The sequence below is a fragment of the Strix aluco genome, chromosome W (genome assembly GCF_031877795.1).
Source record: "Strix aluco isolate bStrAlu1 chromosome W, bStrAlu1.hap1, whole genome shotgun sequence".
Taxonomy (NCBI): Eukaryota; Metazoa; Chordata; class Aves; order Strigiformes; family Strigidae; genus Strix; species Strix aluco.
Genome location: NC_133970.1, coordinates 40,367,341 through 40,392,159, shown reverse-complemented (window position 1 = coordinate 40,392,159; position 24,819 = coordinate 40,367,341). Strand labels below are relative to the sequence as shown.

Sequence of the window (24,819 nt, the reverse complement as noted above, 5' to 3'; positions counted from 1 at the left end):
CTGAGAGGGCAAAAAAAAGTCACTGAAACTGGGACTAGCCAAATCTTGTAATGGAAAACAAGAGTCCTGTTGGTAAACTGGCACTTACACCAAAGAGATGGGGAAAAGGAGCTCAAAGGATGAGTCAAAACAGACTAGAAGAGGAGATTAAGCAGCATCTAAAGCCAAAAAATGATGGTTGGACCTTTTCAAGCATTTAACTCCTTGAGTTAATTAAGCATGTGGCAATAGCAGTTGTTAAAAAAAGAACAGTTCCCAACTTAATTAAAGTACATTATTGGAAATGATACTGAGAAACCTCAGTAGAGAAACTCAGTAAATATCAAGTCAAGCTAAGTAGCTTAGTTATTATTATTATTAATAATAAATCATGGCCACTGTTTCTTTTGTTTGCCAACAACTAGCATAGTTTATGGCTCTGCACAAACCTAACACACCATTTTATTACATTTCACAGAGTGCATCCTCCTAAAATGATGTGTTAATCTATGCTGGGCTTTTTGGCAGGAACCAAAGAACTCAAACAACTTAAAATAACATCAGCAAAAAATTATTTATTACCCATCCCTAGTTGCAGAGAAAAGAGAGGTTTTCTTGGCTCAGTTACTTCTCAATAGATTTCTGTTTTCAATTAAAACTTTGAGTAAAAAAAAAAAAAAAAAAGCCAAAGCCAATAAGAGATGGAAGAGAAGTCTCCATTCACCGAGTGCTTCAGTGTTTCTGCTTCCCCCCCCACACACTTTTACATAACCCTTCTGAGCTAAAAGCAGAGATTAAAGTACAACTTCATTGTTTGGAGGGGTTTTTCTCCTTTCAGCTAAAAACCAAATGGAGATAAAAAAAGTTTCTCCTTTGAGTGGAAGGAGCTTCTGACTGAGGAGAGTAAGTTCAGCCAAGGCTGAGGAAGCATAGGAAGGTGTGTGTGAAGCAGCCACTTGCACATTTTCCCCAATAGGCATTTTTTTTTCCTGTCTGCAATAAAAGATCCTAGACACTTGTTTCCTCAGGTTTGTGCTATCACTGCCTAACGTGAGACAGCTGATTATATCATTACTGTAGCCTGCTTGGTAAATTGGTCCTGGCTGCAGGGGGTGTCAGATCAATAATTGTTCCCATTTGGGTCCATATGATTCAACACAGGATTAAATTTGCCAGCAATCCTTTACCCCTGAAATCCTCCTGTCAATACGAAAAGGATCAAATTACTTTCCCTGACAGCAGAGGACTAGCAGGCTCAGCGCTTTGCTCGCCTCGCACATCCTTTGCGGTTTGACAGATGGACATATAAGGCAACACGGCGGGTCCCCACCCCCGGCCCAGCCCGGCCTGTCCCGGCCCCGGCAGGGCCACCGCGGGCCCGCGACTAATGAAACACCTCGGCTTGCGGGGGGAGAAGCCCTGCCCGGCTCCTCCCTACCCCCTCCCCCCGTCCAACCCTGCCGGCCGTATTTGCTTGTGGCGGACTCCTCCCAGTGCCTAGCTCCGCTCGCCGCCCTCCCGGCAGCCGCCGGCCCACAGCCCCAGCCCGGGGCGGGGGCACCGCCATCCCACGGCGCCAGGATGGGTGGGCAGTGCCCCCCGCCGTGCCATGCACCCCTCCCCCCACGCATATCCTTCTCCTCCTCCCCCACGGGAGATCCCCACGCGTATCCCCTTGCAAACCGTCCCGGGGACGGGGGATCAAGCCACCGAGGGGGGGGGCCGGGCGGAGGCGTCATCCCCCCCCCCGCAGGCGGACGCTCCCAGGGTCCGACTCCCAGCGGCGAAGTGGCCTTTTAGCATTAGGCGTCAGGCTCGAGGTTATCAGTGCTGTTTATTTGAAGCGGAAACGAATCGGAAATCCTTCTCTCAACTGCCTTTTTTAGACACATAAATACACACAAGCAGGGGCAGGCAGCGCAGGGGACCGCCGGTGCCCGATGTGATGCACACTTACACACCGGGAAACAAGGGCGGGAGGGGCCCCCGCCTCTCCGGAGGGACCAGATTTCCTAGTGCCCGCCGGGGAAACCTGGCGAGGAAGAAGTGTGAGTGTGTGTGCACTGAGGTGGGTAGGGAGCCTTGCGCCAGGGCTGGAGTTGACAATGGTCGCCCGCGGCTCCAGGCTACGTTTTGCGCCCCCCCCCCCCCCCCAAGCCAACACATCCCCCCGGATAATATCGGCGATATTCAGACAGCCCAAAGCTGAACTCCACTTTCACCCGGAGGGGAGGGGGCGGTGGGGGAGAGGGGCCACCGGGGTACCGGGGACGGCAATCACCGGCTTATTAATAACCATTATTAACGCGCCTCACTTCGCCACAGAGAAGGGGGAGCGGAGGGATCCCGCATTGCTAATTACTCCCCCCCTTCTCCATTTCCCCCACCCCCACTTCTTTGCTCCTGCGAATTGCCACTTTTCGAGGCTGCGTGTCCTTTTCAATGTCAAAACAAGCGCGGGGCCGCAGCGGCCGCCCCAGGACAGAGGCATGCCCCCCCCCCCCCGCCCAGCACCGTCGCGGACACCCGGGCACACACACACTCAGACACACACATAAAATCCCCATAAGGTTACAACGTTGCTCTCTAGCTCCACTTAACCTGCAATTTACGAAACGGGGGGGGTCTCCCCCCTCCCCCCTTCCACACGCACACGCATAGCTGCCACCTACCCCCCCCCGGCACCGTCGGGGAAACACATACAGGCTACCAAAGGGGAGGGGGGGGGATCATAAGGGGGGGTAAATACATTTAAGCAAACTCCTAAAAAAATTGCAACCCCTTCCCAGCAGCACGGTTTTACCCCCTCCAACAACACACACATACACACCCCACCACCACCAACAAAGCATGGGAAGGGGTCGGAGGGGGAGAGGATGACTCGCATGCATTGCACAGTAGAGAAACATCCCCCATCCCCCCCCCCCCCAATAAATAAAGCCTTTTCCGCGCCATTGCAAAGTCACAATACGAAAAAAAGGAGACAACATTAACATGCAGAGGGAAAACAGTGGGGGGGAGGCGGAAAAGAGAGAGGGGTAAGATCCTCCTGCAATCCGGATCATCAAGACAGACCTTTCCTCGATGGCTCAGGTTTTTTGTTGCTTCCCCCCATCTTTACTAACCCATATCCCCAAAACGGCAGCGGGGGCTTCTTAGCAGCTTCCTCTTCTTCTTCCTTCTTCCTCCTCCTCCTCCCTCGGATTCCCCCCTTCTTGTCTCTTCTCTTTTAGATCCCGGTTTCAATCCCTCGCCACAGCCCCCAAAGATGCTTTTGCTTGTGTTGCGGCAAACCCATGGCGGTGTTCATCTGTCAGATTAGGGGAGCGCACGGCCGCGCAGCACACGCAGAGCGGAGAGGGAGGAGGGCGGGGGGAGGAGGGAAGGCACCCGGGGAGAGGGAGATGGACGGACAGACAGACGGATAGATAGCTCGATAGATAAATGATAGATAAATAGAGCGAGATAGAGCGAGAAAGGGGGGAAAATGGCGTCTTGGAAGCCGGAATCCCGGAGTAAATCAAATTAACACGCAACACCCAGAGCAGTCCCGGCTAATTTTAGCAGGATCAAAAATAAAATGAAAAGGAAAAGGGATGGGAAGGAGGAGAAGGGGAAGGGGGGTGAAATAAAGGAGGAGGAGGGAAAGGAGGAAAAAAGAGGGGAGAGGAAAAAAAAAAGAAAGAAGAAAAAATCAGTGCACTGGATAAAATCCTGGATTTGAAATCGATGGAGCTTGTCTCTGTCTCTCTGGTTCTTTTCTTTTCTTTTCTTTTCTTTTCTTTTCTTTTCTTTTCTTTGGTTTTTTTTTTTTTTTGGAGGGGGGCTTTTTCTGCTTTCTGTTTGGTGGTGGTGGTTGTTTGGGGGGCCTTTTGAAGGGGGGCGGGGGGAATCGTTTTCGGTTTTGCTTTTCCCGACGAGGAGGGTTTTTTTTAAAAAAAAAAAAAAAAAGGAAAAGAAAGAAAGAGAGAAAAAAAAAAAACAACCAACACGCGATAAGAAAAGGGTTGCTTTGACAGCGAGGAAGCTGTTCCTTTTATTTCGGCTCTCCCGTCTCCGGAGCGGGCCTGTGCTGGTGCCGGAGTTCCGGCGGGCTATAAGGCTGCGGCCTCCCCCCGCCGCACCGCTCCACAACGGGCCGCGCCAAGGGAAGGCAAAGGAGAGGCGGGGGGAGGAAACCACCCCTTTTTCCTAACAGGCACGGGATCGATGCTCACACACCCAGAGGCACGTTCATCCCACCCCCCTCGGTGAGAGTACAGTCTCGAAAAGGGGGCGTCTGGGGGCTGCTTTTTGCTCCCCGCTGGATTTTCCTTTCTCTGTCTTTTATTTTGTCTTTTGGTCTGTTTCCCCCCTTCTCTCCCTCTCCCTCCCTGCAAAGGGCGGTGATTTGTTGAAGCAGATCTGGGGGCTGATGGCTCCGTCTCTCTCTTTCCTCTTTTTCTCTCGCTAGCTCCCGGAGCCCTGCAGCACTGGGGCGGGGGAGTTGGGGGGGGGGGGGGATAAATGGCGCGGACGCTCGCTCGCTCACTAGCTCACTCGGTATGGCTGCAATGCTCAGCTCTGGGTTAATGTACTCAACAGTGCCACTACCTGACACAACAGCAGCAGTGATGGGGGCAGGGGAGAAAAGGCAGACAAGGTGAGAATCAGGTTAGTGGTATTGATCCCACGCCAATCTCTTCCTCTCCCACGCCTTCCCCCCCCCCCCCCCCCCCCCTTATCCTTTTCACAGCGCAGCCCCTGTGGGGTCATGACCTACGCGTGAGATTTTTGGCGGTCCAGTGACTGCTGTTCAGACCTGAGGTGAGGAATCCCTCTCCGGGGCTGGGGAAGACAAGCAAGGACTCCCAACACCTATTTTAAGGATTAAAGCCCCCCCCCACACACACACACCTTTCAGTAACAGTGCCCAAAATACAGCACAAATTCAGCTCTGGGCCAGTGGAGCTGTGCAAAATCCAAGTCCTTGAGCTTTTGGTTTTCCCCTCTTGCTCTGCCAGTGGTTTGGCTGACACTGCCGTTCAGGTTGCCAGTTTGGCAAACCTTTACTCACAGGAGTAAATTGTTGGCTTGCCTGAGTAATCACACAGGTGATGAGGAAGAACCCCCAGAATAGAGTAGGTTTGTGGGATGGAGCTGTGGAAGTGTACTTGCAGGTGAAGGTAACATTGGGGGGAGTAGGGAGTAACCCCCTGGGTTCTTCTGCATGTTTGATCCCTTGCAGAGATGGTGCCACAGGGATCCCTGTCCCAGAGTGTTGCAGGAGGCTCAAAGTACACTGAGTTTCTCTCCTTTGCTCTGGGACAAATGGTAACTCCAGGCCATCATCCAAGTGACCTGAATTCAGGGTTCAACTGATGCAGGATTACCTGGGTTGACCCCCACCAGCCATGGAGGCTTATTCATATGCCACAATCCCTTAAATGTGTAGCAACAGATCTACAACACAGGTCCCAATCTAACACCAGCTGGGTAGGAGAGCTTTGTGTGGCCCGCAAGATGCCAGCGTAACCCTCACCAACCCTCAGCAGACTCAACCACATGGGTGAGTATGTGCCCTCAGTCCCACCGTGTTTCCTCATGCTTTCTGGGGAAAGCTCCTAGATAAAAAACATACCAAGCTATTATTTCCCTTTGGATCTCTCCACATGACTGACCTCTGCCATGATACCTACTGTGCTGGGTTTGTGTGGTGGGGTTTTTGGTAGAGGGGGAGGGGGCTACAGTGGTGGCTCCCTGTGAGAAGCTTCTTGAAGCTCCCCCAGCTCCAAGTTGGACCAGCCTCTGGCCAAGGCCGGGCCAATTAACAATGGTGGCCATGCTTCTGTGATAACATATTTAAAAAGGGAAACCTGAGAGGGGGGAGGGATTTTGTGAGGAGGAGTTATGAGAAGGACACCTATGTGAACACTGAGGTCAGTGGAAGGGAGGAGGAGGAGGAAGGGGGGAGGTGCGCCAGAGCAGAGACCCCCCCTGTATCCCATGGTGAGATGGCAGGGCTGCCCCCCCTGCCACCCATGGAGGTCACCAGAGGAGCAGAGATTCACCTGCAGCCTGTGGAGGACCCCCGGAACTCGGTGGGAAGAAGCAGCCCCCGCTGTTGTAGTCCAGCACTGGGAGGACTGCAACACGTGGGGGTGACTCATGCCGGAGCACCTTGAGAAGAATGCATCCCGTGGGGAGGACTCACAGCAGAGAAAGTTCATGGAGGACTGTCTCCTGTGAGAGGGACTCCACGTGGAGCGGGGGAAGAATGCAGAAGAGTGCTTCCCCCCACCTTGGAGGAAGAAGTGGTGGACTCACTGCACTCCCATCCCCTGCCCCTGTGTCATGGAGGGAGAAGGTAGAGATATAGGGAACAAAACTGAGCTGGGAAGAAGGGAGGGGTGGGGGGAGGTGTTTTAAGATATGGTAACGTTTCTCACTGTTCCATTCTGTTAAGTGTTGGTTTTGTTAGTGTTTGAATTAAAGTGTTGTTCTTGTTTTTTTCCCCTGACAAGCCTGTCTTTTGCCTGTGACCTTAATGGGTGAGCAATCCCTCCCTGTCCTTATCTTGATTCCTGAGCCTTTTGCTTCATTTTCTCCTTCCCAGTGCTGGGGGGGAAGGGGTGAGTGAACAGCTGCATGGTGCTCAGTTGCCTTCTGGGCTCAAACCATGACACCTACAAATCCCAAACTGATGAGCTTGGGTAGAGGCGACAGGCTGTGCCTGTCCTTCTCTCATGGTCCTTGACTCCTGCTTCTCTCCACCAATAGGACAAAATAAATAAACAAATCAATAAAATGCACAAAAAAAGAGGACCAACAGATCAACCCCACCTCCATCCCAAACAAATATACAACTCAAAAACTTTTGAATCAAAAATGTCACACTGAAAATGTTGACATTTCTGATTGAAACCAAACAAGAATTATCATTTTGAATCAGTGCTTTGACATGGAAGGGAGGCTTGTTTATTTAAATTAAATCACCCAACTGGAGCTACATTTTGTCATTTTGTATCCGAATGAAACAAAAAGAAAGAGTTTCAACATTTCTTGGCAGAGCTGCCAGTGTTATTTTCCTGTGAAGAATTTTGGTTTTGAAAACTTTTGGCAGGTAAACTCTGTGTGTTGAAGAGCTCCATTGACCATCATCTTCCTCCTTGGAATAAGCCAACACATAGTTATGAAATAATTGGCTTGACTGGATTAACACAGAAAACCAAATTATGGACCAAAATACTCAAAAAAAAAAAAATCACTTTTGATTTTCCTTTGTTAGAAAATAGTGTTTATATTTAATAAGTTTAGAATAAAAAGTGTTTTGTGAGCCTTTGCTCTTTTTATCTTGTATTTCTTTTCTTCTGGAGAGTATACATATACATACACATATACATATGTAAATGTATTGAAGCAGCCCCACTTAAATAATTTAAAACTGAGAAGTTCAATTTGGGAAGCAATCAAAATAATGACTTATTGAATGCTCACTTACTTTGAAAACACAGGGGAGTCTAAAAAATAGTAATAAAAAAGCCTCAAAACTACTGAAGAAAGTTTTTAATTGACCCAAAGTTATTTTTAGGCCTGTCTTATGTAAAACTGGAAAAAAAAATCACACCTGGTTACCTGTAGACCTCAAACTCTGAAAAGACACATCAGGATAAATTTCATAAGCAGAAAAAGACCTTTGAGTGGTCACCTTGTAGGATGTGTGTGCATAAATCATTGTGGATCAGGGTTGACATCAAAGGTTTTCTTACCTATGGTTTTCTCTTCTAGATCTAGAACATTCTTCTTTTTTTAAAAAAATCCCCTCCCTCTGACTCTGCTGTGTGTCAGGAAGTTTGTACAATGTAAGTGGATAATCTGAAAAAAGGAAATTTCTTTCTCTTTGTTCCTTTCACTTAAAAAATACTATGGCATTCATAAAGTTGGTTTGATTCCTGCAGTGGACCTGAGATGAGTTTCCTATTTGTGTCTAACAATCTGTACATAGCCTTGACTGCATGAGACAGGCAGATGTTCTATAATGAAGGCCATCAGCCTGTTATTTTTATATAAATAACAGATTGAGTTAAATATGTATATAAATCTTTCTAGGTTCAAGGTATGAATTAATGATATGCAGAATTACTGGGTGATTTGTAAGTTAATGTGAAAGAAAAAATATATCTTGCAAGGCCCCCAGTAAAACACTGGTAACACTTTATATGATTCAAAAATACAAACAAATCATTAAAAATAACCATTTACAATTTTTTTGATTGCTTAAATAAATTCCTTATGTGCTTTAGCTTCTCAACTGTCTAGCACACTTCTGAGCTTTACATAGAAGATTATCTATCTATCTGTCTGACTGTTTATCTATTTATCTATATACTAACTATACATAAACTCTTAGACATACAATAGTTACCAATTCATTGTATCCCACTACAGTGTAAGTGATGAGTGATTATGTTCCAAGACAGTTGAAAACAGGGGGGAAATGTGAATGTATTTCAGTCCTCCCATTTTTTGCTCAAGAATTGGAAATCCAACTGGCCCCAATTGGCCAGTTTGACCAATTGGCCCCAAAATAGAAATAACAGTGATTTTTAAAGTTGCCCTTTTATTTTGTAAATCACTCAGACATGTGGTATCAAGTTACAACATTGTGTGAACAATGGCAGGCAAGAATCAAAACTCAGGGCCAAGGGATTGGAAACCAAGTGCAGAACTAATTTTAGAAGACATAAACCCCCTCTTTCAATTGATTCTCCATGTGTTTAGGATATTTATAACCCCAGCATACCCAAACCATTTCTCTTGTACACTGTTTTGATCCCTATCACATCATCTTCTTGATATTGACGAAGACTGTGCCATGCTCACTAGTGTCCAAAAACAAAAGAAAAAGATTTTGTCTCCAATGTCTCAACCAGGACAATTAGAAGAAAAGGTTGGTAGCTCAGCAACATTGTATTATGGTGTGGGAGATGATCACATGTGAGGCTCAGGTTCAAGTCCAGACTTTCTTCTCTATCAGATCTTTCCACAGACTCCTCCCCCCTATGGAGCCAGTGACTAAACATTTCTCTGTAATCAGGCAGCATAGAAAAGTTGTAGGGCTCAACGATGCAGTGCTTGCTGACACACCAGCAGAAGACCAGGACCTGCCCTTTGCTCAGGCTGCTCAAACATGCGAGTCCTTTTGAAAACCTTTGAATGTTAGCCTCCTGTAGCTCTTTCAACATCCATCAGTTTGTTACTGCTCTTACAGTTGTGGTTATATTTCGCAGTCTTTCCTGAGCAAACAAGTAACTCTGATCTCATAAGTGCACAAAATTCTTTCCCTCATAAATAACTTCAAAGAAACTAATTACTAATAAGCATCAAAACCTATCCTGGATTCTCATGTGCATCGTTGATCTATGATGGTGTGGATTTCAATCACAGTTTTCATACCAATTACAATTTTGCATATATATGTATATATAGCCTTGAATATACATGCTTATATATATTTAAGGCTTTATAAACTAATATAGAAGCAGTAACATGAATAAGAAGCACAACACATTAGCAGAAATATAACATCAGTGAATGAAGCACAGGACTGGAAGGAGGTAATTTAAAGCTACACAATTTAGGATAGGGAGTGAATGGAAATACTGGATCGGCTTGGGAATTCCAGGTATAAAGAACTGTTTAACCTATCTAGGAGAGTCATAAAAGGAACTGATAACTAGAAGTTGAATTCAGAGAAAAGATCACATTGCAATGAAGATACACGTGGTTCATAGTGATTAATCATTCCAGGAACTTAATAGGAGGATTGGTAAAAATCATCATCCCATGACATTTTGAGGTTGGAGACTGGATGACTTCCTAGAAGATATGTTTTAGCCAAGCAAAAGTAATTGGGTTCAGGACAAGAGCAGACATGAAATGAGTTAAGAACTGCCTAACTGACAGATCTCTGAAAGTAATTGTCAGTGCAGAATTATTGTCAAAGAGGAGTGTTACTAGAGTTTTCCCTTGTGCTATTCATTAGTAATCTGGAAGTAAATATAAAATTACTTCTGATGACATTTGTAGATGACATTATGGTTGGTGAAATAGCAAAGAACGAAAGTCCAGGGCAGCCTGACGTAACAAACTGCACCACCTGGCTTGGGCAAACAAAATACATTTTAATGCAATAAGATGCTGGTTGTAATAAGATGTTTCTTGAAAACACAGACAAAAACCTGGACAAGCACTGCAGTGCTGGCTTCAAGTTGGACCCTCAAATCTGAAAGTGCTGATGTGATCCTTGGCTCTGCAGCCAGGTGACTTGTGGTGTATGGCACTAGTAATGTTGAACTCAAGAGGCTGTTTATGGGTCTGACAGCAACATTTTAAAATATATGGTGACAAGATTGGAGAGGGTACAGAAAAGAGCCACAAAAAAATGATTGAGGGCTGGAGAAAATGATTTGCAGGGCAAGCATTGAAGAATTATGTTTAGCTATCAGAAATAGATTTGATTCCAGGGGAAAAATGCCTTGTAGGCGATGAAATTACATGGTACCAAGGGACTGGAGTTAGGTACCTAATTTCTCAAAGGAACAGGGCTGGGACCGTTCCTCCCTTCAGCATTTCCTACATAATAGTTTAAGTGACCCCTACCCACTGTAAATCCAACTAATTTCTAATTCTGTCCACATACTGTAATTGAAAGACCTCACTTAAAATTTTGGGGTCCACTTTGGGGCTAGGTGTTATATTGCCCTGGTGCAAGTCTGGATTTGGCTTGTTTCCTTTCTGGAAACAGTTTAGCTGAATAAAATAAAACTACTCTTTAGCCTAGGCCAAGCTGAAGCACTTGATGACCCTGACAGGCTGGAGACAGACTAGATGGCCTAGACGGTCCTTTCTTGTTTGGCAATCTTTGAAAATGAATTTGCAGAAGAATCATGTAAATGTCTCTTGAACTTTGACTGACAGCAACATATACACAGTGCAGTTCTCATGAAAGGTGCTGTATAGTATAAAAAAAAAAAATCTTACTACTCCTTGTTGAAAGTAGCCATCTAATGGCTGAAGAAACACTGCTGTAAGGTGAGGACAAATCATAACTTTTCCTAAGAAATTGCTGAATCACTGAAACTGGAGGTTTTTGCTTTGACTGGGTTTGTCTCAGAAAATTTCTCCAACCCAAGATGGACTTCTTGGCATAGAAAGGGACAGAGCCTCACCTTCGTGGTAAGATCCCACTGGTGATGTGTGATATCATCACTTCCATTTCCAACCTGTCTGAATCAGAGCAGATACCTGAACCTCATCTTCCAGATCAGTGCTCCAAGAATGACACAGTTGGCTGTTCTTGGATGGGTCTGCCATTGTATTTTATTGAGCTGCTCTGTTAGGCATGGATAACATTAATTGGATCAGAAATACTTGATTTCTCTTGTCCAAGTATGTTCTCAGTCCCATGGAGAGGGTAACAATTTTTATTTCTCATGAAAAAACACAGAATGGCCTTGGCTTTATTAAAATATGAAGTGTACTTCTCCCCTCACCAAAAAAACCCCACACCAACAACCTTCAGAGAATATGAAAATGTTGTCCTCCTTTGCTCTCTATGATTTCATTGGGCTAGTCACACAGTAGGAAACACAGACCATGAGATAGCGTCAGCAGTCAGAGGGTATATTTCAGGGGAGCTGAGGTTGGCCTCAGAAGGTATTTGGAGGAAAAAAAATTAGCATGCTCACATGCCATTAGTAATGCATAAAATCCTTCAGATGGCAATGGATAATATCCATATGGAGAATATCTAGTTCTCAGTATTGACACACCTTCTTTACCTAAAACATAAATCAGCTGTTCCTTTCTTCCTGGGGCTTTGCAAAACTTGCCACATGGATGCTTTATATGTTTAAATTATTTATCATTGTTGTGGGACACCTGAAACTTTTGAAGATGGAAACATGAGGAACAAGGTGTATCGCATTTCAGCGTGAAGCTCTATCTGAATAATAGTTTGCAAACATACTTCTGGGTGTTTGGCATCGTGTGCATGAATGAATCTCTGCCAGCCCATGCACAGTGAGAATGAGACCCTCACAAGGCCAGGGTGCAATATTCAGCAAGAATCACTGCTGGTATTAAGCCTCTGTCATCTGTGTTGGGTCTCATCTAAGGGACAGCACCTTTCCCAGCCAGGCAGTTGATGACATCAGGTTGGTCAATGTGCTTGTGGGACACTTGAGCCGCTACCATGGTAAGCAGTAGCACATCCAGTAGAAAGCAGATTATATTTATCAGTGCCAGTTCTACAGCAGAGCCTCAGGATACCTAATTCTGCCTTTTCTCCATTTTCATTATCATTCCCTGACACCAGCGTGGTGATAGCCAGCCTTGGCATCAGAGATCCCCCAAGTCACAGGGAGCGGCACCAGGTGTCAGCCCAAGCAACCCTCACTCCCCAAACCAAGGGAAAACTAGGCAAGAAATGCTAGGTCTGCAAAACCAATGGCTGGTTGATTCCCCATGCTCTGGAGAATGTGCAGCGCAATGTTTTAACTCACACCTCGGTCATTTATCAATGCTTTCTTATCGCAGTTTCTCTATCAGCAAGTTGAATTTGGAAAAAAACTCAAAACCATGTGGGAGCCTGGGGCTGACACGGGTGGGTTTTGCCACACTGCTGTAGTACTCCCTTTGCCTCTTGCACCACAGCATCTTTTTGTGCCCTTTCTCTCCACCAACCTCTTTAATTTTTGAAGTTTTCGGTGGTTTTGGTTGAGTAGACATGAAGCATTGCCCCCTGCCGGCAGGTCGCATACCTGGCTGCGAGCGAGGGGATGTCCGTGCATCTGTCTGCAATGGCTCCTGCAGCGCTTCAGTTGGGGAAATGGTGAAAAGCATAAAGATTTGCAGCTCGGTATTTAGATTTTGGAAAAGGAAGAAGAGGAAAGTCAGAAAGAAATCACCAGCACCAAAAGTATTGTTTGTGTCCATAGAATTTAATACACAAATACAATTTTGGGGTTTTTTATTATTTTTATTTTTCGTTATGCTTTAAAATACTAACTGACGAAGTGTTTCTTGCTCCATCTGCACAACATTGTGCTCATGCAGCAGCATGTGTGATTGACAGAGGCATGTGCAGTTCTGTTGTTCACTAGGAGTGAAATGCAGACTAACAGCATGGGTGGTAAAAAGTCACTGACAATAAAAAATTGTTTGAGAACAGGATGCAGCTTCCTTAGGTGCTAATTTGGCCCTTGATTATAGCAGGATCTGAGCAGCTCATAGTCTCATAGGAAAACATTTATACTCACAATCTGCAGGACTCAAGGGGACTCCAGCGCTCCTATTTTACAGACAAGGAGGTGAGGCATAAAAAAATGAAAATTGTTTACATTGGGTCGCAATGGGAGCCTTGGGCAGGAGGGCTTGAATTCATGTTTCTCACACCCTAGACTCTTCTCGCCCAGCTCACAAATTAGTTTTTCTCGCTCTGAAGTTTATACCAGCTCTGTCCAGCTTAAGCTGCAAGGAGTTTAGGTAGCAGGATACATTTTTAACTTTTTTTACTTTGACAAAATGCTGCATCCCAAATAAATTATATAATATAGAGCATAAAACTTCTAGTGAGAGCAAGTTAAAAATATAAGATTTTTTCTTTTTTTTCTCTCCATCACAGCTTCTGTTCCCAAATTACACTTGCCTTGCTCAGAGTCTTAGAAAGCTGACACAGAACAAATTGTCCTATGTAAATTGCAAGTTTCCCTTCTGATTGACAGCAAGCCACAAAGATGGACTAATTCCAGAGGAAGTCAAGCAAAGACTGTGTATAACTATGTATAATAACTATTAACCCAATTTTAAAGATGTTCCAAATTGCTGCTGAGTTGCCAGCATGTCCTTCATATAACAGCACACGTAAATCCAAAGTACAGGAGCCAGACAGAGTACATGTGAGCGGGATATAGTGGGCTACAGGTTGTATATGTGCAGTTTTGCTCCCCTGGCTACTGCAGCCTGTGTTGGGGAGGGACAAACATGTACTCCTCCCTCCTGGAGACTTTGATCTTGAAGACGTGCAATGGGCAGTCAAGCATACGACCAGTTACGTTCCTTCTGCCTTTTTTGGCTGCTGTTGTCCTTAAACCAAAACAAGTCATTAAGGGAGAAAGGACAATTATTTTTTGAAATTTATGTAAGGGAAAGGGAGAGGGAATATGGGCTGCTGTAAAATTGGTATTGTCACACAGATGATTTGATTATGCCACATCTTACTGCAGAGCCATGACTGAGTTTATCGAGGTCTCCCTTTGCAAGTGATAATAAATCTAATAGCTGCCCACAGCTTAATATTTTTTTCTTGCACTACATATGTTCATTTTTGGTCCTTAGATTACTTTTTTCTCCAGTCTCCATCTGTTCTTTTGCTTTTGAGGTACTTTAGTTACCATGGAAATGACATCATCTGGATGGGTGGAGCTTCGTGCAGTGTAAAGTTGGTTTCCTATATAAAGTGGTTTGCAAGGTATGGTGATGGCTGAAAAAATACAGCATTTTATGTGACAGATTTTCATATTTCAGGTGTGCAACAGAGAGATAGCTATGCGTGCTCATGAGTGCACGAGGCATGATGTGCCTGTTCCAGGAGGGGCATGCGTTTCATTTTTGCTCTGCCAGATGAAATTTTCACTTGAGTCTTTCACGCCTGATTTCTTACAACCTTTGATTGCAAGTTGGCTTTTATTTGAGAAGACCCTATGGTAAGACACTTTCTGACTCCTATGATTGTCAGATGGGTCAGGCAAGGTGGAGAGCTCGTTCCCTGGAGATGTGCATCTTCTGTCATCATTGCCATGAAGAAGAATAGGAGGAGTTAATTTAATGGGCGGTTGTCACATGGGCTTTGTTGTCTGGTTATGTGTGTGGCGTTGCCTCCTTGGTCTCTGGGAGGTGTCTTGTGCCTCCAACAAGTCCACACAACAAATGATCCATGATCAATACGATCCACAGATCACTTAAAACAATTGTACACAGACATCACACATTTCATCTCAACATATCTGGCAAATCCAGGGCAGAGACCTTTTTTATACCAAATCAGACCTTATTTCAGTAGTGACCCCATGGACTTTAGCACAGTCCCAGAAGCTATTAGCCACTATTAGCCCCTGTAGCACCTGGCAATATTGATTATACAGCCTTGTGGAGATCAAGGTATTTTAGATGATGAATTATTTTTGGCAAAGGATATTAAGAGAAGGGCCAGATATGCTGAAAAGATGAGAACTTTACCCATAAAACTTAATATTAAGGCCTGTATGGTCTCCAAAATGCTTTTAGGCTAGTTCATATATTCAGTGGATGTCTCTTAAAGAACCTGAAGTTCTCTCTGCTTGTCTAATCAGGTATGTGGATGGGGCCAGGGGATACATCACAGAAAAGGTTTTAATACAGTTCCCACTGAGACCAAAGGAACAGGAAAGTGCTAATTCATCAGAGCATATGTAAACATGGATTCCTGATGGAGAGTCTCTCAAACACAGGCACATCTGGCTGGCTGGGGCAGCATTCAGTTCTATAGAAAGTCTGGTGGGGAGAGGGTGAGGATCCAACAAAACAACAGGGAGCCCCATGCAAAGTCCATAGGGATGACTTTGGTCAGTGCTTAGAGTCTGCTGAAGAGAGGAATCTAAGGACAAATCCTTGGATCTTCTATCCTAAGCTACTCAGCAGCCAGCAGTAGAAATGCTTCTCAATGGCACATTCCAGCAATAAACTCATGATTCTCAGAAAGCTCAGAAACTGGTGGTGGTGCTGGGGTTTTTGCAGCAATTCAGGAAAATCTGTCTCTTGGTCCAGCATGAACAGTAAACTTCAGGGCCGGGGACCTCTCAGCAGTCTCCCTTGATTTCTTTTTTGTGCCTTGTCTGCTATAATACGGCCAGCTAAAAGCAAGTGGGGATTTAGCAGTGGATGGTCTCCAGGCATCTCAGTGGTGCATTTCAATCCTTTTTGCTGCTCGGCTTGCTTTCCACTCAAACTTAAAGCTGAATTTGCTGGGGTTGTTTCAGAGGTCCTCAATCATTTTTCCTATGGGCCAGTTTTCCCAAAGTCTCTTTAGCAGGTCACAGAATCTGCTGTCAGGTCCTTTGTCAGGATTGTTGGCCACCAGACATGTCTTTCACCTGTGTGGGAGAGAGGCAAGTCGACATTGGCCTGTCAGCTCTGCGCAGCCCCTGACAAGCAGCAAGGCTTTGACAAGAAACAGGCCTTGGGAGTAAGATAAGAAACTGCTGAGTTGTGCCAAGGTGGCAGGGAAAAACAACGGCCAGCTGCAACACTGAACTGTGGAAAAGTACTGAACTGTGAGAAGTTACCGCCGCGTGAACAGCGCGTGAACGAGAGGGTGATTGGTCTGCACAGCGCGTGTGAGAGTGGTCTGATGCTGATAGGAGAAAAGGCTGATAGCTGTCTAATTGCCGATTTGCTAATTATGAAGTAAGAGCTTTAACCATAGTATAAGTATGTACTATTGTAATAATAAAGGGTCTTTCCTTTTGCACTTCATGGAGAGTCCATGCCTCAGTTGCCACAAATGGTGCCCCATGTGAGTCAGGCAATAAGTGTGACCAACTTGGATCACTCCGGTGACAAACCCCACAGAACTTAAGAGCTGCTGTGTGGAAGCAGGAGCTGGCATCAATCACCGTTGCAGGGTGAGCAAGGTGAGCTGTGGGGAAGCAATGGGTAGGTCAATACCCTCGGAAGAAAAGTCAGTGCTTTCACTGATGGAAAGACTGTTAGTTAAACATAAGGTCCATATTAACTCGCATGCCTTGAAGAGAATTTTAAACTGGGTAGCAGCAGAAGTACCAGGAGTTGATGCGGTTACTATATTCACTGTTCCGATATGGGATAAAGCAGGAGTAAGACTGTGGGACTGTGCAACCCGAGGGAATGAGGTTGCGGCAGAACTCTTACTGACATGGAGAAGCCTTTTTGAGATAATAAAAAGACAAGATAAGGAACACGGCCAGGCTGTTAAGACAGAGGATGAGGACACAGAGGACGAGGACACATGTCCTGAACCCCTGCAGCAAGCTTTATATGCTGGGTCTTTTGACTGTGATAATCCTTTAGACCCGGACCCTGTAGATCCTAAAAGAGAACCTGGCCTGTGTCCTCCCTTACTTGGGAATGATCCGTGGGTAAAAGTGAGGCAAGAAGCCTTGGCGCAAGGGGATATGGACATGGCGAGAAAGATTGTTGCTCCTGTAATCTATGAGCCGGGACGTCAGCCACGTTGGGAAGGACTGCAATTTTCTGTTATTAAAGAACGACAGAAGACCGTTAATGAGGATGGGCTTCAAAACTCATTTACAACAGGTATACTGGAGGCAATCGCTCATGGGTATCAATTGGTCCCATGGGATTGGCTGGCACTTATGAAAACGGTACTAACGCCGGCACAGTATTCTATCTGGAAACCGAGTGTGTGGATCTCCATACTCAGCATTTGCACCCCCCCACCTGCCAGAGCGGAGTTGGCGGCGGCTGCCTGGGGCCTCCCCGAGCCCCCCACCGCTGCGGGGCAACCGCCTGTGGCCGAGTCTGTCACCGCGCCCCCAGCCCGCGCCCGCCCACCCCGCCTCCCCAGAACGCCAGAAGCGGCAGTTTTTACAGAAGGTGCTGACACTGTGATGCGGCATCCCTTGTCTGTCACTATGAGAAATAAACTGATTAAGGCTGCCCCACCAGCATATAAAAATGTAATCATACCTCTTTTGATTAATAAGACAGGAAATCCCCTTCTACTGTGGTAGAAAAAAAAAAAATAAAAAAAAATACAGCAGCTGAGTGACCTTGGAGAGTGCGGCCCCGAGGGAATGCAGGGAATTGAGACACTCGAGACAGCCCTAGTGAATATATACACAGAGAGGGCTGAATAGTTCTGAAACTAAGGATCCAGGGACAACTCAGCCTATGGCACCTCTTCTCAAACCTCAACAGGACCCTTCATCTGCCCACGGAGGGCCCCCGTGGATGGATCAACTGTTCTGGGGGTGAAAGAGGATTGGGCATCATTTTCTGACTTGTACCCTTTGCAGGAGGCAAGGGAGGGGAATCAATATTATGGTCCCCACAAACTGTAAATGCCCTAATTGACACTGGAGCATAAGCTTCCTTAATATATGGGAATCCCAGGAAATTTAAAGGACAACCTGTAATTATCACAGGTTTGAAAGGAAAACAAATTGAAGCTGTACAAACACAAATAGAAATGAAAATAGGAAATGTCCCAAGACAATTGTATTCAGTCATGATTCCCCCCGTTCCTGAATATATAATAGGTATAGACATTCTAAAAGGACTAACTTTAAATCTTTCTGATGGTCAGTACACTAAAGGCCTTGATTTTAAAACAAAGAAGGGGGAATTCTCTGGACACACCACATAATCAACTGGCAATGGCTTTATATGCTCTTAATTTCTTAAACAGAAATTATTTTGCTTTGACAGCAGCAGAACGTCATTTTAGCACCACAACAGACTCTACAATTAAACCACGGGTCTTGTATAAGGATCCCGAAGGAGACCTGACCTGGAGAGTGGAGCTGCTGGTATGGGGGAGGGGGTATGCTTGTGTTTTATCACCCACAGGTCCTCAGTGGATACCAGCAAGGAAAGTCAAGCCATATCGTGAGCTGGAAGGAGCAACCCTCCAACCCAATGCCACAGACCCCTCAACTGATGATGCAGGAATCAACACGCAGGCTACATTCCCCTAGGAACTCGGTGACTGCAGCTATCACTTGGAGAAGTCTAAAACACTAAACGTTATCCATTATTAGTTCTTGTTAATTAGTAAAACCTGTATTACCATTAGCATTATTAGTATTTGATCATTAACGAAATATATAGGCTTACTATTCACTAGTGAAAGATGTAGCTTAGACAAAATGTAGTTATTAATAAGGATAAAATGCTATAAGAATGTGTGTATTCAACTTCCTTTGTTTAGCAATATTAAGAATTAAGAACTCAAGTGTTTAACCTTATTAGAAACTCCCTTGGTTTTCCCCCTTGAGTGGTGGCCAGGCTCTGGGTGCACTGCAGGCCACAGTTTGCTTTTACCTGGAGGGGTGTCCAATACACCTGGAATCGACTGCCCCAGGGGTGGAAACACAGCCCCACCATTTGCCATGGACTGATCCAGACTGCACTGGAACAGGGGGAAGCCCCAGAACACTTACAGTGCATTGATGATATCATTGTATGGGGTAATACAGCAGAAGAAGTTTTTGAGAAAGGGGAGAAAATAATCCACATCCTTCTGAGAGCCGGTTTTGCCATAAAACGGGGTAAGGTTAAAGGACCTGCACAGGAGATTCAGTTTTTAGGAGTAAAATGGCAAGATGGACGTCGTCAGATTCCAATGGAGGTGATTAATAAAATAACAGCTATGTCCCCACCGACTAACAGAAAGGAAACACAAGCTTTCTTGGGTGTTGTGGGTTTCTGGAGACCACACATTCCAAATTACAGTCAGATTGTCAGCCCTCTCTATCAAGTGACCGGGAAAAAGAATGATTTTATATGGGGCCTGGAGCAACAACAAGACATTGAACAAATTAAACAGGAAATACTTCATGCAGTAGCCCTTGGGCCAGTTCATACAGGACAAGATGTTAAAAATGTGCTCTACACTGCAGCCAGTGTGAGAGACTGAAATGTCCTATGACTGTCTCAAAGCTTGCTTGTGTCTGTGCAAACCTCCAAGAGAAGCTGCTGCGGCCTGTGAATTGGTCTGGGGGATGTCGCCCAGAGAAGCAGGAGTGTACTGAAGGATGCACTCCCCCACTTCTTTGTGGTTGCATTGTCCGGACTCTTTAGACAAGCCTCAAAGGGGCAGAGGTGTGCTGAGTTGGCCCCATCCTGTAGCCATTTGTGGCTCTATTGTGTAGGCCAGACCCCATACATGCATGGCTAATGAACTGACAAGAGGCAAAGGTTCCTGCCCTGAAGCCAGATGCAACAAAACCTGTGGGACCAGAGAAAAAAAACTAAAGGCGAGCAGATATGCTAATCAGCAGATACGATGAACTTAAAAAGGCAGCAGAAAATTTTGCTCAGTGTGCATCTACCATCGAAGCCAGATCCGTGTGCACCCACCACCCAAGAACTGAAGACTGAGGACCAATGGGACGCCGCTGCATCCATGGTGGTGACTATTCTTGCAGCCCTATCCCACATCCTTGCTTTATTTCTGTCTTTTCCTTCCATTCTGTCCTATCGCTACCCCTCTTCACTTCTTTAATAATAAAAACCTGTTTTGGGTATACGGCATTTGACCTCGTTTGTGTCTTAATCTCGCTCTTGGGATCATATCGACTCTTCCCCCGACATTGGATCGGGAAAGCTGGGAAGAATGGCCCTACCTGGAGTCTCTGGCAGAGAGCACCAGGGGAGAGTCGGTGTTGACCCCTGGGGTTTTGCAGTCGGGGATACAGAGGATCTGAAGCCTGATATACTCAAACTGAAAAAGGGATATTGGCAGCATATGAAGGGGTCCGAGCTGCTTCAGAGGTGATCGGGACTGAAGCACAGCTCCTCCTGGCACCCCGACTGCCAGTGCTGGGCTGGATGTTCAAAGTGAGCATCCCCTCTACACACCATGCAGCCAATGCCACGTGGAGTAAATGGGTTGCACTGATCACAGAGCAGGCCCAAGTAGCGAGCCCCAGTTGCTCAGGAATACTGGAAGTGATTACAAAGTGGCCAGAAGGCAAAGATTTTGGAATGGTGCCAGAGGAAGAGATGACACTGATACAGAGAAATGTCCACTTTCCTTGCAAATTATTTACTTATAGCAACATATGATGATTTCTGAATGTTGGCTTGCCCAGACTGTTTTGTGGATTCAGTGTCATTTACCAGATAGTTTGGGGATTGGCTATGGTAAGAAAGTAGCAGGTAGCCCTGGGGTATGAATTAAAAGGACAACTCACTGATAGCAGACTCAAAGCCCTCAATGGGCACTTAGGCAAACTTAAACTTGAACAAAAGGACTCAGAGATGCTATCTAGGGAGGATGATCTTGCCGATTTAGGAAGAAGACAGCTGGACTTTGCTTCACAGTGCATGCCCTGGAAAGAGCAGACACTGTGAAGAAGACCACGTACTTCTCCCCTTAAATAATTATAATAATCACGCCTATCCCCCGAACTAATTGTAATAACCCGGCCTTTCCTAATGAATGTGTATGCTTTGGTGTAATAAATATTTGGCTACTTGCCAGAGATGGTGTGCAAGCTTTGTGGAGAAATCCCCTTGCACCCTGGCCGAAGTAAACATACCTGCTTTATAACTCTATCTGAGTAGTAGAGTTTGTTTCTGCGCATCAATTTGGTGACCCAGATGGGACCCTCTCTGTCCGGCTGCAGGACCAGTTGAGAGGGGGACATTCTAGGCGCCCCGAGGTTCCTTTCTCAGAGAACCTCCCTCGCTCTCCCGATCTCGGCAGGGACAGACAAGGACCATCTATCGGCGGACCAGGTATGTTGAAAAAAAAAGGGGGGACATGTAAGTCGTGAGGAGACGTCCTACTGTGCTCGCCCCTGGGGTTGGGGTTCGAGTCCCCAAGTGGTGGTGGGCCCGTGGGTTGTAGGGTGGTTTCAACACTCTGACCACATTGGTATCCTGGGTCGATCTGGGTACTCCTAGTACGGGGTTACGGGAGTGGTGTGGCATTGCCGTGTTACCATCAAATGTAAAATCTGGTACCGTTTATAATAATTTAGGCGATATCTATCAGGTGTGGATCTGTGGTGAATGATAAATGGCAAAACAGCTCACGGTTTACGATTTATGCTGGGAAACGAGACCTTGGCAATTGTTATAATTAGTGTTTTGATGCTTGTAGTATTCGTTACTTTATGTTGTGTGAGTAATATGTGTAAGAGGCCTCTTCATGTGATTGCGTGATTGTTTTGCATGTGTGAGACGCAGCCCAGCTGCGAAGCGAGTGCAGAGTTCTGATCTGCAGTTCTGTTATCCCGTGAGGGAAGTGGTCAGAGATGAACAAAGCGCATATCAGACTCTGTAATGGTGTTAACTGAACCTATTGTCAACTGCTGGTGTCCTATACAGGGGTGTTGGGATTTTTCATGTAACCCAATCTTTGTTATTGAGTGTTTTACTTGTGACAATTACATTTGGGTTGGGTTTGGGAATGATTTTTAGTGTGAAAATTGTAAGAAGTGGTCAGATTGGGACAGAGCGCTCAGGAGAGCTCATACAAGTAATTTGTGGAAATTTAGATAGTGTAAAGAATCAGTAAAAGAATTATTTAATGGAGGTCTGAGACTGTATGGACAGGACAAGTTAACATTCCTTAGTACAGAGCATGTCCTAGTGCCTGCCCGCTGTGTCATCGGTGCTGCTTGCTTGTCTGCTCCATATCTCCTTTAACAAGGAGGCAGTAATTCTATGTTAATTGTTGTTTGGAGTTAGGGTGCATACGCTGTGGTAAGAGTGCACATTTGTACCATTTGCCTGACCGAGATATTATTATAAGTGGTTTTTTTAGTAAGGTAGACGAGATGGGAAGTGGCCACAGTGGGGGAATAGTTAGAAAGAGTCCCCTAGGCTGTATCCTAACACAATGGAAAAAGATAGGGGGACCTCCAAGTGAACAAAAAGACCCTAATAAAATATTGCAAGCAGTGGTGGCCCCTATATAAATTGGATGAAGGGGAGAAATGGCCCTTAAACGGGACCTTGAATTACAACACCCTGCTACAACTGATGCTGTTTTTAAGGAGGGAGGGGAAGTGGGATGAAGTCTCCTATGCAGACATGTTTTTCACCCTCCGAAACCATCCTGAATATCAGATAGACTGTGGTCTGGCACCCCCATGAGATCCACTAGTGCTGGCACTGGAAAAAGAAAATAGGAAGGAAGGGAAAGGGAAGTTGAAAAGATGTTGTTCATCAAGCAGTATAGGACAGAGATGCACAAAACTGGGGAAAGAGAAAGGGTTCGAAATAAAGGATTTACCAGAGTACTATAAACCACCGGTAAGAAGCCAACAGGAGGAGAGTGAAAGTTTGGAGGAGCCAGAGCCAGGCTCCCCGCCTCACAGCCCCGTATCCTCTCACACTCGGAGACAGGAGAAACGAATGGTCTTGCAGGCTCCTTTGAGAGAGGCTGTGGGGCCAGATGGGGGCCCTGTCAGAATAAAAGTCCCGTTCACTTCCTTCGATCTTGCAACTTGGAAAAGTGTAGTGAAGGGGTATCGAAGCGACGCTGTTGGGGTGACCAAGCATTTTCAGTTTCTAATAAAACAACATGATCCTGATTGGAGTGATATACAATTATTATTGGATCACATGACAGAAACTGAAAAACAATTAATATTAAAAACAGCCCAGGATCTGGCTACTGATCACCTCAAAAGTACAGGAGGAGATATAAAAGATCACTTCCCCTTACAGGACCCACACTGGGACCCCAACAGAGGAGCCCATATTGAATTGCTAAATGCACATAGAGATTGGATTGTAAGGGGCATGGAACGGGCTATACCGAAAGCAATTAACTGTGCGGCCCTATACGCTGTTCGACAGGGACCTAAAGATACTCCATCAGAATTCCTGGAGAAGCTGCGGGATACCGTGAGGCGACACACCCTTAGATCCAGGATCAGAGGGAATATAACAGTTAGTGTCATTATTTATAGGGCAATCAGCATGTGATATTTGAAAGAAGCTGCAGAAGCTGAGAGCGCCAGAGAATAGGAATTTGGAGACTTTGTTAGATGAAGCATGGAGAGTATATAGCAATAGGGAGGAGGAGGAGGACCGAAGGAAAGAAAAGCGGGCTCTAGTAGAAGCACTACAGGAAAGTAGGGGGTTCAAGAATGTAGGACCCAAGTGGCCTTTGGGAAGGGACCAGTGTGCATGGTGTAAGCAGAGGGGACATTGGCAAAATGAGTGTCGTGAGAAGCGGAAAGGAAAAGAGAGGGTATAAGCCCATGTCAAGGACGACTGGTGGGGACCTGGGGAGTCTACCCTAGCGGATCCACTGGTTGTAATAAAGCTAGGGAAACAACAGCACAATATAAAGTTTTTAGTTGATACTGGAGCAACATTTTCGGTTTTAAATGAAGCCTTAACACCTTTAGATGATGACTTTGTAACGGTAAGGGGAGCTACTGGCCAAAGTGAAAAGGCATATTTTCTGAAAACTCTAACATTTGAATTAGGAAAACAATTAGGAGTACACAAATTTTTATATATGCCAAATTCGCTGAAACCTTTATTGGGGCGAGATTTATTAGAGCAATTAAAGGCAGAAATCATATTTGAAAAAGGAAAAATAGAAATTAGAGTTGGAGATAAACAGTTGGTTGAAATTCCGAGCTTAGCCCTCATAAACACTCCAATTAAAAAGGAGATTCCTGAGGAAGTACAGGACCAAGTATAGGCGATGGTATGGGCCTCAGAGATACCGGGAAAGGCAAAAACCGCCTCCCCTATAGTAATCAAACCAAGACAGGGAACAAAGCCCATGGGAATTAAGCAATATCCTCTTAAATTAGAGGACAGAAAGGGAATTCAACCAATAATTGACCGGTTTATTAAATTTGGATTACTGAAGGAGTGTGAATCAGAATATAACACTCCTATTTTACCAGTCAAAAAGCCAAACGGTAATTATTGGGTAGTACAAGATCTCAGGGCTATCAACAAAGTTGTTGAGGATCTGCATCCTGTTGTAGCAAACCCATATACACTATTGACCAAACTAGTACCTGAATTGGCCTGGTTTACCGTACTGGACCTAAAAGA

At 45.4% G+C, this 24,819-nt stretch overlaps 1 protein-coding gene across 1 annotated transcript in view; it reads right to left on the bottom strand.

The window, feature by feature from the left end:
• LOC141917814 (SET-binding protein-like) overlaps positions 1–3,528 on the bottom strand; it is a 353,444-nt gene extending 349,916 nt beyond the window's left edge. Inside the window, exon 1 of the mRNA XM_074811386.1 lies at positions 3,105–3,528. The gene's annotated coding sequence lies outside the window, so the exon portion shown is untranslated. The remainder of the gene's footprint in view (positions 1–3,104) is intronic.
• Positions 3,529–24,819: the final 21,291 nt, after the last annotated feature.